This window comes from Salvelinus sp. IW2-2015, linkage group LG19, assembly GCF_002910315.2.
Source record: "Salvelinus sp. IW2-2015 linkage group LG19, ASM291031v2, whole genome shotgun sequence".
Taxonomy (NCBI): domain Eukaryota; kingdom Metazoa; phylum Chordata; class Actinopteri; order Salmoniformes; family Salmonidae; genus Salvelinus; species Salvelinus sp. IW2-2015.
Window position 1 is genome coordinate 7,521,066 of NC_036859.1, and position 14,364 is coordinate 7,535,429.

Genomic DNA, 14,364 nt, shown 5'->3' on the forward strand with positions numbered 1-14,364 from the left:
GTGTGCAGGGAGTTTGCACATCGAAGCTGTTCGGTTGTTGTTATTCTTTATGGTTTAGTCCTTTCTAAGTTTCACTTCGTTATTAAATTATGTGGAACTCAAAGAACGCTGCGCCTTGGTCTCTTCCGACGACGACACCCGTTACAATAATGATGAAGTGAAAACATGTTTTAAGACATTTTTGCTAATTTATTGAAAATGAAATACAGAAATATCTAATTTACATARGTAATCATACCCCTGAGTCAATACATGTTAGAATCACCTTAACCAGCGATTACAGCTGTGAGTTTTTCTGGGTAAGTCTCTAAAAGCTTTACACACCTGGATTGTACAATATTTGCACATCATTCTTTTTTAAATTAAGTTGGTTGTTGATCATTGCTAGACAGCCATTTCTAAGTCTTGCCATAGATCTTCAAGATGATTTTAAGTCAAAACTGTAAGTAGGCCACTTAGGAACATTAAACGTCCTCTTGGTAAACAACTCCAGTGTATATTTCGCCTTGTGTTTTAGGTTATTGTCCTGCTGAAAGGTGAATTTGTCTCCCAGTGTCTGTTGGAAAGCAGACTGAACCAGGTTTTCCTCTAGGATTTTGCCTGTGCTTAGTTCTATTCCGTTTCTTTTTATACAAAAAACTCCCTAGTCCTTGCCGATGACAAGCATACCCACAACATTGATGCAGCCACCACCATGCTAGAAAATATAATGAGTGGTACTCAGTGATGTGTTGTGTTGGATTTACCCCAAACATAATGCTTTCCATTGCAACATTTTTACACTGCTGCTACTCTCTGTTTATTATCCATGCATCGTCACTTTACCTCTACCTACATGTACATATTACCTCAATTACCTTGACAAACCTGTGCCCCCGCACATTGACTCTGTACCGGTACCCCCTGTATATAGCCACGCTACTGTTTATTTTATTGTTGCTCCTTAATTATTTGTTATTTTTACATTTTACATTTTTACATTTTTAATTTTTAATTGTTATTTTATTTATTTTTTTACTTCAGTTTACTTTAGAAAGTACTTTCTTAACACTTTTTTCCCCTTTTTTCTTAAAACTGTATTTCACTGTAAGTTCTACATCTTCGGCTGTATTCGGCGCATGTGACAAATACAATTTGATTTGATTTTGATTTGATTCAGGACAAAAAGTAAATTTTTCGCCATATTTTTGGCAGTTTTACTTTAGTGCCTTTTTGCTAACAGCATGCATATTTGGGAATATTTGTATTATGTACAGTCTTCCTTCTTTTCCCTCTGTCATTTAGTTCAGTATTGTGGAGTAACTACAATGTTGTTGACCCAGCCTCAGTTTTCTCCTATCATAGCCATTAAACTCTGTAACCGCTTTAAAGTAACCATTGGCCTCGTTGAAATCCCTGAGCGATTTCCTTCCTCTCCGGCAACTGAGTTAGGAGGACGCCAGTATCTTCGTAGTGACTGGGTGTATTGATGCACCATCCAAAGTGTAATTAATAACTTTACCATCCTCAAAGGGATATTCCATGTCTGTTTTTGTTATACTCGTCTACCAATAAGTGCCCTTCTTTACGAGGCTTTGAAAAACTTCCTTGGTCTTTGTGGTTGAATCTGTGTTTGAGATTTACTGCTAGACTGAGGGACCTTATAGATAATTGTATGCATTGGATACAGAGATGAGGTAGTCATAAAAAAAGAATGTTAAATATAATTTTTGCACACAGAATGATTTCATGCAACTTATTATGTGACTCATTAATAAAACTATTACTCCTGAACTTGCCACAACAAAGGGGTTTACAGTTTTTTTTTTTTACAATCGCTAGGACCCATTTCTCAATACTTAGGTCACTTTTTCAAAACTCTTCACACAGTTCTCCTAACCAACTTTCAGCTTGGCACAGCAGTTAATTTCACATCCAAAATGCACTAAAACTACCAAAACACTTCATACATGTCTCAAATCAACTCATTCTTCCATAACACTAGCAAAGGTTGTCACCCAACAAGCACACTTTGTCACTCATAAAACAATGACCTAAAAAAACACTAACAACAGGTAGCATTACACAATGTTTTCTAATGTAAAATGTCCTTCCAAAACAAGAATGACACCTCTCTACTGTTTAGAATTCACTGCAGYATATGTTACAGGAATGAATTAGACATGATGCAATATGCTTCAATATTTTTGTAATTTTTTGGTAGAGTGATTCCAAAATACAAGAATTTGTATATACACAATCTACCGATACAGATACAGTAGCAATGCTAGTCAACCCTGTCTTCTGCATTTGGCCACAGGTTCTCATCCACATCACATCTTATGTCATCTTGGGCAATACACCTAGGAAAGAAYCTTTTGGCATGCCTGRTCCATCCCTGGCAATCTTCTGCAGATATGTCCAGGCATCCAGCATKCATTGCRTCCAGGAGKGACATTTGATCATGTGGATGGTGGTCATAAACCTTCCACCTCCATGAGGAAAATAATTCCTCTATGGGGTTGAGGAATGGAGAGTAAGGTGGGAAGAAAAGTGACACCATCCTGGGATGGGCTGCAAACCACTCTGTGACTGCACGGGACTGGTGAAATGCCACATTGTTCCATACAATTACAAACGTTAGCTGATTTCGCCTCACTGCAACCCTTTCCTCACCTGGCACAACCCTTCCATAGAGGTCATCCAGGAATGAAATGAGACSCTCKGTGTTGTATGGCYCAATTAGCGGTTTGTGTAACAGCAGTCCAYCWGAGGATATTGCTGCACACATTGTGATGTTGGCACCCCTCTGGCCCGGGACATCCACTGTGGCTCTTTTCCCTATCACATTCCTTCCTCGCTGCCATGTTTTGGCCAAGTTGAAACCAGCCTCATCCACAAAGATGAATATGTTGGGTGTTTGCCTGGCTTCAATCTCCATGATTCTCTCAAATAAATCCACAAGGAAACATGAGTTAGGCTATTACGGTAGTTTACATTATACCTAAAAACATGCCATTATGTGCCTCTGCCCTGTTTGGTTCTGTTCAAAACCAGTTCTGTATTTTATAGTCATCTTTCCTGGACATATTGATCCTGAGTTGCTTGACTCATTCAGAGTTCCTCTCAAAGGGGACAGTGTACAACTGCTTCATTCTGACTTGATGTTGTTTCAGGACTCTAGAAATAGTTGTTATGCTTACATTGTGAATATTTCAAAATGTAATGTTGTCTGCCAACACTCTGTCCCGAATCTCTGTGAGTTTTATGCCATTGTTTCTGATGACCATATCAACGATTGCAGCTTCCTGCACAGCAGTGAAAATCCTACCTCTCCCGCCTGCGGGAGGTAACCGTTGGGTTCTAAGCAGAAATACAATTACAATTACACACAAATGGGTTTGGAGGCTTTGCTCAATTTACTTCTGTAATGTGCAGTTCAGTCAGATGTCCTTGCAGAATGCACATCTTACCTGTTTTGCCAGAAATTTCTCACAATAGRTGCCACTGTTGAGCGTTGCAGATTTGGCTGCACTCTCAGACCAGCCTCTCTCGTTGATAGACCATGATTTATTACATGATCAATTATAGCAGCCCTAATCTCATCTGAGACTACAGCTCTTGATCTTCCTCTCAGTCTTCTTCCACCACGCGTACGTACTCCTCTCCCTCTCCCTCTCCCAGCCACTCTTCTTCCTCTGTCAGCCACTTCTCTATCTCTGGCTGGGTCCGTGTTTACATTACAGTACAGCATTATTCCTAAGGTGTCCCCTTTTGTATAGATGGTAATGTCATTGAAAGACCAACACCTGGGTAGGTGTTCAGCTACAATGGGAATCAGCTGTGGTTTGTGTAATTGTTTTGATAGTATTTCATTTTTTAGATTTTGAATATATTTCAATACATATTACTGTAGAAATGTAGCAAATTGCTGCTGTCTTATTCAATTTTGTGTTATGTTAGGTTTTGAACTTAAGTGTAACAGTTTTGAAAAGTGTATGTAAACATGTGCAAATTGGCCTGTAGGTACATTTGGTGGTGGTTGTGTCTGAGTGAGAAAATAATTCATGAAATTTGACAGATGTCTGTTGCTATCATCTACAGTGTATGCATAGGGACCTCAATATCTCTACCTATATGTACATACTACCTCAACTAACCGGTGCCCTCGCACATTGACTCTGTACCGGTGCCCCSCTGTATATAGTCTCGCTATTGTTGTTTTACTGCTACTCTTTAATTACTTGTTACTTTTATCTCTTTTTCTTGTCCATATTTTTTGAAACTGCATTGTTGGTTGGGGGCTAATACAATTTCATTTGATGTAGTCATTGAATGCATTTGTCACGTTCTGACCATAGTTCTTGTGTGTTTTGCTTGTTTTAGTGTTGGTCAGGACGTGAGCTGGGTGGGCATTCTATGTTGTGTGTCTAGTTTGTCTGTTTCTATGTTTGGCCTAATATGGTTCTCAATCAGAAGCAGGTGTTTTGTGTTGTCTCTGATTGGGAATCATATTTAGGTGGCTTGTTTTGTGTTGGGGATTGTGGGTGGTTGTTTCCTGTCTTTGTGTTTTCTCTGCAACAGCTAGGACTGTATCGGTTTGCCACATTTTGTAATTGTTAAGTGTTCACTGTTTTCGTCTATTAAACATGTTGAGCACTGGCTACGCTGCGTGTTGGTCCGATCCCTGCTACACCTTCTCTTCTCTTGAAGAGGAGGAAGGCTGCCGTTACAGCATTTTGTGCCAAAGCAATGAAAAATGATTCACAGTTTAGCCCACATAGACTGCTGTTGTGTTCACTGTGTGAAGAGTTTTGAAAAAGTGAAAGTATTGAGAAATGGGTCCTAGCGATTGTAAAAAAAAAAGAAAAGAAAAAAAAGTAATATTTATTGACTCAAGACCTTTAAACTTTTCATTTTTGATTAATTTGTAATAATTTCTAAAAACATAATTCCACTTTGACATTATGGGGTATTGTGTGTAGCTCGGTGACACAGCATCTCCGTTTAATCCTTTTTAAAATCAGGCTGTAACACAACATGTGGAAACAGTCAACAGATGTGAATGATTTCTGAAGGCAATGTTTTTAATGTCACATTGTAACCAATCATTTCCCCAAGCGAATGAATCAAGTACAACTATATTCAACACAGAGATAGCTGCGTTCATACACACGCATCTCATCATTTTTGACATGGATGGTGTCAGTGGTGTGGTGCTATTTTTTTGGGGTGAGGGAGTGCMATTAAAAAAWAAAAAATTATGTTATCATTACTCAATCAAAGTTTGTACTGACAGATTAAATATCATTATAAAATAGGTGCATAAAATGCATCCTCCAATTGCACCGTCTGCCTATGCCCACGCGTCTTCTGTGTTCTATTTTTAACATCGTAAACGTTCTATTTTTAATACCCTCAAACACCAAAATAGGCCATTATCACTTTCAATCATACATGACGATTCTTCACGTTTTACCCGTGAAATGTCCATACTGTATGCGAACTAATAGCCTTTCTTGTAGGTCTATTTGGTTTCAATCAAAGCATAGCCTTCAGTGCGCGCTGTTGACCTTTGGCCGCATGACGAAATAAATGTGATTATTCAGCTTCAGATAAGAAATGACTGCGGAGGTGTTTTTGGTGTAACATATTATAGGCCTACTATGCTACAGTAGGMCTATAATGTGTTATTATATCTGGGTCTGTTATGTGAAATACGAATTATTCATTAGCCTATGTGCCTATGTATCTTGTGAGAAATTGATTCCGCTGTGCTCTAACTTTACTAAACGAGCACCATTGTGAGAAGTGCTAATCGACTATTTGTAAAAACATTAGTAAGTGATGAGTAGGACTATTAGGCGGATACAACATCTGGATGTGGATTATTTGAAGCGATTTGAGCGCCCTTTGAATCATGGTGCTGAAAGGACAACACCATAACCAAGTGGTCACATATCGTTCTGGGTTCAACTGCGCAAGAAGGGTCCGTGGAGATTTTTGTTCCATGCCGTCCCTAGGAGGGGTGCGTCACTTGAGTGGGTTGAGTCACTGACGTGATCTTCCTGTCTGGGTTGGCGCCCCCCCCCTTGGGTTGTGCCGTGGCGGAGATCTTTGTGGGCTATACTCGGCCTTGTCTCAGGATGGTAAGTTGGTGGTTGAAGAAATCCCTCTAGTGGTGTGGGGGCTGTGCTTTGGCAAAGTGGGTGGGGTTATATCCTGCCTGTTTGGCCCTGTCCAGCGGTATCATCGGATGGGGCCAAAGTGTCTCCTGACTCCTCCTGTCTCAGCCTCCAGTATTTATGCTGCAGTAGTTTATGTGTCGGGGAGCTAGGGTCAGTCTGTTATATCTGGAGTACTTCTCCTGTCTTATCCGTGTCCTGTGTGAATTTAAGTATGCTCTCTCTAATTCTCTATTTCTCTCTTTCTTTCTCTCTCTCGGAGGACCTGAGCCCTAGGACCATGCCTCAGGACTACCTGGCATGATGACTCCTTGCTGTCCCCAGTCCACCTGGCCGTGCTGCTGCTCCAGGTTCAACTGTTCTGCCTGCGGCTATGGAACCCTGACCTGTTCACCGGACGTGCTACCTGTCCCAGACCTGCTGTTTTCAACTCTCTAGAGACAGCAGGAGTGGTAGAGATACTCTTAATGATCGGCTATGAAAAGCCAACTGACATTTACTCCTGAGGTGCAGACTTGTTGCACCCTCGACAACTACTGTGATTATTATTATTTGACCATGCTGGTCATTTATGAACATTTTAACATCTTGGCCATGTTCTGTTATAATCTCCACCCGGCACAGCCAGAAGAGGACGGGCCACCCCTCATAGCCTGGTTCCTCTCTAGGTTTCTTCCTAGGTTTTGGCCTTTCTAGGGAGTTTTTCCTAGCCACTGTGCTTCTACACCTGCATTGCTTGCTGTTTGGGGTTTTAGGCTGGGTTTCTGTACAGCACTTTGAGATATCAGCTGATGTAAGAAGGGCTAAGGGATTTTATGAACATCAAGGCAGACACGGTGAATTTGGATGCTAGATCTGGTTGGCGTGATCAGTTTGTCTGCATACGCAATAGAGGCGGTACGTTTCTGTAAACTAAGCACTCAGACAGTAGGGCGAGTTCAAATGCGTATTGCAAGAGCCCCAAGTCCATAACAAAATGTTTTGAGGTCACACGTTTTAGCAATCCCTAGTAGAGTTTAACGTCTGTCTGTTCTTGTTACGTCGGATTTGGCCCGCTCAAAGTGGTCGGCAAAGTGGTCAAGCCTCCGACCAACGGGCCTCTGCACACATGCCAACAGACAGTTATTCATCATTCGTGCCACCGCCAGAGAGAACGACAGGGAAGATACCACCATTTACCTACCTATAGGCTGCTATAGCCTACATGTGTATTTAATTTGTCATTTTATAATTTTAATGGAATTTTAGTGGTACTTAAATATAATTTATTTTGAATTTATCTGTGTTTTCTCAAATTGAAAAAAGTGTGGGAGCACCGCACTACATCCATGGACGGTGGATGAGGTGATTTACCTCTCAGCCACAGGGGTGCGTCTCTTACTTATTCCCCCTGACACCTGGAGAACCCCTCACTACGATCAAAGGTTCCACCCGGGTGTATACACTCCCTTTAAAAGAGATTAGAAAGGTGCAGGGTTAGGGATATACTGTATCTGTTCATATGAATATCTTTCCTGAGGGGGAGTGATAGAGAATAAGGGAGTATATGGTGAGGTTACAAATAAGGCTGCAATGTGTGGCTTTGTGCGCACACGCGCACACTCACACACTCACTTGTGCAGGCACGCATTGTCAGGGAAAGGGTAGGCTATAGTACACAGAACAATGGGAGTGTGTAACCCACACGTAGAGATTAATGAGTATATGGGCAACATGATTGTAACATGAAAACGAGACTACAGCAAATTAGAATTTGGCCCAAAGATCTACAATAAATTTGCCTGGCTTCCCAGACTCCTACCCAAACGCTATGCCACGCCCACGGACGGGAGTTTCTTCAAACGTCAGAGCAACGGATTGGAAGAATTGAGTCGTCAAGCAAACACGAAATGTGAGGTTCCCCGACAGTGTGGAGATATAATTCAACTTGAAATACAAAGGTCCTGTGGGGGAGATATTTCTTTAGATTCATCTCATAGCAGCAGTCTAATGGATGTATTTGTGCGCATATCCACCATTGGTGTTCATAGTCATAGATAAAGACCCATGATGGCTGAATGGTTGCTGTACTACAGTAACCTCTGGAAGCATCTAGACAGTGTATGTATCCTGCTGCCTCCCCAGGGTCTTTCCAGTGTTCAGGTATAGATAATCACAGTCTAAGAGCTCAGAGGAGAGGAGAACAGCTCAGTGCATCGACCTATATTCATCTGTTCTGCTCCTCTCTTCCCCTAAGCCCTGCTACTGTGGACTCGATGTTCCAGCACCAAAGAGAGAAGAGACAGACCCCCCCCCCCCCACACAGAGAGAGAGAGAGGGACAAATTCAGGCACATATACACACAGAATAGGGCATACTGAAGCACAAGGCAGAAATGAATGAATACACACACACGCATGTGCACACACGCAAGCATGCACGCACAAACCCACACACACCCATATTCCTTCAGCTACAAGGTTTGTGCCACACACCATGTGTGTGTGTCCATGCCCACATGAAAAAAATGCGACCGTTTACTAAAGAATACAACACTACTTACTGTAGAATTCTATAATTAACTGTAGTATACCGTGGAATACTTTACTACACACCGTAGTAATCCTTGATCCTTGAATGTTGTAGTATACCGCTAAAAACACTGTAGTAAATACTACAGTAATGTCAGCAAAAACACTACAGTCCGCTAAAACACCCGCAATTTGTGCCACCCATAATTGAGAAACTTACATGCCAAGTATTGACTAAATATTTTGTTTCCTATCCGTTCATAAGCCAGTCCTACCTACATACAGGCAGTAGCGGTGCGTGGGTAAAATCACTGGGGAAGCCAGTAATTGCGTTGTTTGCTCTATAACCTGTTAATWCATACGCCTTGCGACCGTGATATACAGGCCTAAAGGCAAAGAAAACAATAAGACACAGTGGCAGAACAAATTCAACCAAACCTTTGTTTTATCACAAAACCGGATAGCAACATCTGTCCAGTTAAGTTCACAAAGCATATTGCATGTACAGTAACAAACAGTTACATGACCGAAAGCCTGGTCAAGCAGGTTAATGCTTCCTACATGTTCGGACCACTAAACAACTATTGATTTAGAACCATAGAGTGTTATTGCAAGTCGCAAGGAAAACAGGTGCTGCCGCTATTCCAGCACCATTTCAACTTCAACATTTCAACATCCTCAAATCACCTCTGCTTAGTCTGATACAGTGACAACTAAAAGATACCAAAAACAGTTTAGTCCAATCAACTTAAGCTAAATATGATGTGGCTGTCCATGGTCCTGATTTCTGGATGCGTGTGTGCGTGTTCATGCAAGTAGAAAAACATGTTGACTCACCCTCAGCCATCCTCCTCTCTTTCATCACTCTATCATACAGTACATGCTTTTATTTTTTGTTGTCCTAGGCTACCTAGCTAAAATGCTTGCTCGCTAGCCTAATTTCCATTCATGGGCAATGTTAGCTAGTTAACATTAGCCTTCTACATCTGGCTATCGTACATATTGAACTTCCATCCACTCAGGCCAGGGGCACAACAATGTATGAATTAATGGTTGGATCAGAATCGCCGTCATAATCATTAGTCCAAATAAGTAGTCCAAATTAAGTAGTCTAATTTAGGACAGGGCAAATTTTAACTAGCTGGCTAGCTAGCCACCGGAGGACAACAACACAACGAGATGCAACAATTTWAAAAAATTCTGTCAATGACATATGCTCTCAATCGGATTTGATAGGGGGGAAGCCAAATCCAAGCTGGCTTCCCTTGACACTTTTTTTTTGGTGCGCCAGGACCATTCACAGTTGAGCTCACTCAGTTTAGCTCAAAGCTGATTGGAAAATGYTGTATACTTTTTTGTCAATGGAGGCCAGATGCTCGCTGGCTTCCCTTGCCTTCAATGCAATGGGCGGCAACAATGTCACTCGTCACTCGTTTGGACCAGACAGCATCAGATAGATGGGCTACACGTAGAGAGACAGAGAGGCACTGTTTTGCTCGCTCGGATGCTTTCTCATTAATAGATACATTAAGCCTCTTGCGAATTGAAAGAGATTCATGAAACACAGAGAGACGAAAGATAAATGACTGTTTAAAAAAAWAWAWATATTGGTACTTTTTTTGGAAAAGCCTCACTTCCCTTGGCATCTATGAATACACACCACTGCCTACAGGTTATGGAACATTTGGTATTTGAGTATTTCTCCAGTATGTTTCCTGAATGAGAAAGCCTCCACTTCTATGTCAAAGATAATMAAATAAGAAATGATAGCAAATACTACAGTAATGTCTGCAAACACACTACCTTAATTACTATAGTATATGCTACAGTTTTCATGTACTACAGTATTCATACTATAGTTACTATAAATGTCCCGTTTGGCTCAGTTGGTAGATCGTGATGCTTGCAATGCCACGGTTGTGGGTTCGATTCCCATGGGGGACCAGTATGCACTCACTACTGTAAGTTACTCTGGATAAGCCCATCTGCTAAATGACTAAAATGTAAAGTCTGCATAAATACTACAGTATACTGCAATCTGTAAAAACATTAAATACTACAGTTTTCCTTTACTATAGTTAACTGTAAATACTACAGTATACTACAGGAAATGCCATTAAATCTTGGAAATCGGCACAAAATGATGCATGCGTGTGTGTGTGTGTGTGTGTGTGTGTGTGTGTGTGTGTGTGTGTGTGTGTGTGTGTGTGTGTTGGTGTGTGTGTGTGTGTGTGTGTGTGTGTGTGTGTGTGTGTGTGTGTGTGTGTGTGTGTGTGTGTGTGTGTGTCTAACATAAGCTGGGATTCGGAAGGCCCCCTTGCCCAGAATAGCCTCTCTTATTTGGGAAAGCAGAAGTGATGTTGTAATGCTGGATAACTGTCGGATGGAACGAGAGAAGAAAGAGAGAGAGGGAGCGAGGGAGGGAGGGTTAGGAGGGAGAGGAGAGAGAGAGAGAGAGAGCAAAAGGAGAGAAAGCAAAAGAGAGGAGAGGCAGAGACAAAGGAAAAAATATCAATACACAGCAACCATAGAGAGAGAAGAGAGAGAGAGAGAAGAGAGAGAGAGAGAGAGAGAAGAGAGAGAGAAGAGATAAAGAGACAGAGATACGCAACAAGAGAAAAAGAGAGCGAGCGAGTCAGAGACAGAGTGTAAGACGAAGAGAGAAAGGAGAGATGGACGGAGGAGAGGGTATAGGTTACATAACAGTGTCTAGACACCAATAGCAGTTCATAGGGCTTGTCGGAGACAGAGTTAATTAGCTAGCTTGATTGCTTGAGGACTGCTCTCTTCATAAATCCAGGAGAGGTTGATTATCTCCTTCTAATTCTTCTCTTTCATCTTCCCCTCTTTCCTGAAGCTTCTCGATCCTAAGCCGCATTGTGTGTGCGAGTGTGTGTATGCGTGCATGCATGTGTGTGTGTTTATTTCCAGATAGGATTTACATGCTAATGGATTTTCTTTCGGGGTGACAAACCTCTTCATAAAAACAGCCAACTGTGGTTGGTTGGGATTCACATGAACTATTCTAAATGCAGGAACCCGTACACCTTGTAGCTCTGTAGGACCAGTTCCGGTGACCACTGTGGTAAGCGGTTGATACTGAGTGTTTAGCTACAGTTATTCTGAAACTCTCTCTCTCACGGCTGAGGGAAGCAGCTGTTGCCCTTGACAACCTGTCTCTGGGCTCTGATAGGATGTGGAGCTGTGGCTGTGGAGCTGTCCATGATGCTGAACGACCTATCATCTTCTAACAGTCGACTCCACTGACTATCATTGTTATGCCATAAATATACAGATACAGACCTGAATCAGGCTAGCATAGCAAATGTGTTCCACTCACTGCTGGCCCGTGTTCACAAAGTGTMTCAGAGTAGGAGTACTGATCTAGGATCCGTTTTGCCTTTAAGACAATAATGAAAATGCTTATATAGACAGGGTGGACCTGATCCTATATCACTCCTACTCTGAGACACTTTGTGAATAAATACAAGCTCTGGATTGCATAGTATTGTGTGGTGGGAGTGCACACAGAACAGAGACATGAATCAATTTGAGAGAAAATCAGTGTTCGTTTTATGATCGTAATAAAATGCCAGTTCATCCACAGAGACCACTAATGACCGCGGTGTGGTGATTCCTTTATAATCAATATGTACAATTGAAAGAGAGACTATAGGGAGAGGTATAGGACATGGTGTACTGTAGGTTCGGTAATATTTCTTTCAACAAACAAAAACAGCGCTGTGGGCGGTAACACACACGTATGCACACGCACGCACACACACACCCAGCAGAAAGAAAGGCCTGCTGTAAGTGAAACTAGGGCAGAAAATCGACTGTTGGGTGACCGAGTCATCTGCAGAGAAAGGGAGAGGGCAGCGAGTGAGAGGAGAAAGAACGAAAGAGATGCAGAGAGAGATGGTTCACCTCATGTACATTAGATTTTGTAACTTTATTTAACTAGGCAAGTCATTTAAGAACAAATTCTATTTACAATGACAGCCCGTGTCTGTGGAGATAACATCCTTTCTGTCTTTTTCTCTCTTTCATGCATTCTTCCCATTCCTCCACTAATGATTATGGGACCAACCATACCTCATATAAACCTTCCCTAACGTATCTCAGATTCATAGACATGGAAGTGAGCATGGAGGAGAAATGTTGACATAGTAAAACGTAGGAGGACCCCGGGCGATGAAGGTTTCCCTAAGAACAGCGTCGGGTTTGTTCTTTCACACTGTTAAATCACACACAACCATGTTATTCTTCCTAGTTATGGTCACATGGAGTCACGTAGGGTTAAGTGGATTTACATACTCATACAGAATACTGTCAGGTTTCTGTGAGAACTGGTAGAGTGAGGAGGAAACCCTGTCTGCTGACCGAGAGAGAGAGAGAGAGAGAGAGAGAGAGAGAGAGAGAGAGAGAGAGAGAGAGAGAGAGAGAGAGAGAGAGAGAGAGAGAGAGAGAGAGAAAAAGAGTGTGTGGCTCTGTGTCTGTGTGTGGGTGTGAGCTTGTGTGTGCATGAAAAAGCACTTGTGCGCATGTCTGTGTGTGTGTTGGCATGAAAATGACACGGCTGTCACAAGAGATTCCACAGTCAGCATCTCTGCCATAAGAACATGCCAAGCCGTGATATGCAGTGAAATCTCGAACTGAGGAAAAAGTAGGCCTTATATAATCGTTTATTTTTTGCCTGATTCCTTACATTTTTCCCCCCTAATTCCATTTTCTTCGTTTTGTTATTCCAGGTTTCAGTTTTTCCCCATTTTTGGGGGGGTTTTCCCCCTCAGAATCACACTTTATTGTCAAACATAAGCATCATCGCTAACGGCTACATAAAGTGGTAGACAAACACCACACAGACAGGGACATTCCTGTGAATCACTGATGCATTTTGTTAATGTTTATGATAATCTTGGCAGATTACTGAATTGTCGAATAAATGCTTTTGTTGATTTCCTACTAAGTTCAATACATTTTTGAATATTGTTCAATCCGTTTTAATGTCTGGATTCCGTGATTCCGTCCATGTTCTCTGTAACGCCGATTTATTGGGCCTACTCCACCCTTCCATAACACGCACACTACCCCTCCACCCTTCCATAACACAGCACACTACCCCTCCACCCTTCCATAACACAGCACACTACCCTCCACCTTCCATAAACAGCACACACCCCACCCTTCCATACACACACACTACCCTCCACCTTCATAACACAGCACACTACCCCTCCACCCTCCATAACACAGCACACTACCCCTCCACCCTTCCAATAACCACAGCACACTACCCTCCACCCTCATACACAGCACACACCCCTCCACCCTTCCATAACACAGCTCACTACCCCTCACCCTTCATAACACCAGCACACTTACCCCTCCACCTTCCATAACACGCACACTACCCCTCCACCCTACAATAAACACAGCCACACTACCCCTCCACCCTTACATAACAGCAACACTCCCTCTCCACCCTTCCAGAACACAGCCCACTACCCCCTCCACCCTGTACATAACACAGCTCCATCTAACCCTCCACCCTTCATAACACACACACTACCCCTCCACCCTTCCATAACCACAGCCACACTACCCCTCCACCCTTCCATAAACACAGCTCACTACCCCTCCACCCTTCCATAACACAGCACACACCCCCTCCACCCTTCCAACCACAC

General features: G+C 42.3%; 1 protein-coding gene across 1 annotated transcript in view; it reads right to left on the reverse strand.

The window, feature by feature from the left end:
• LOC111979829 (CUGBP Elav-like family member 5) overlaps positions 1-14,364 on the reverse strand; it is a 58,578-nt gene that overhangs the window by 31,809 nt on the left and 12,405 nt on the right.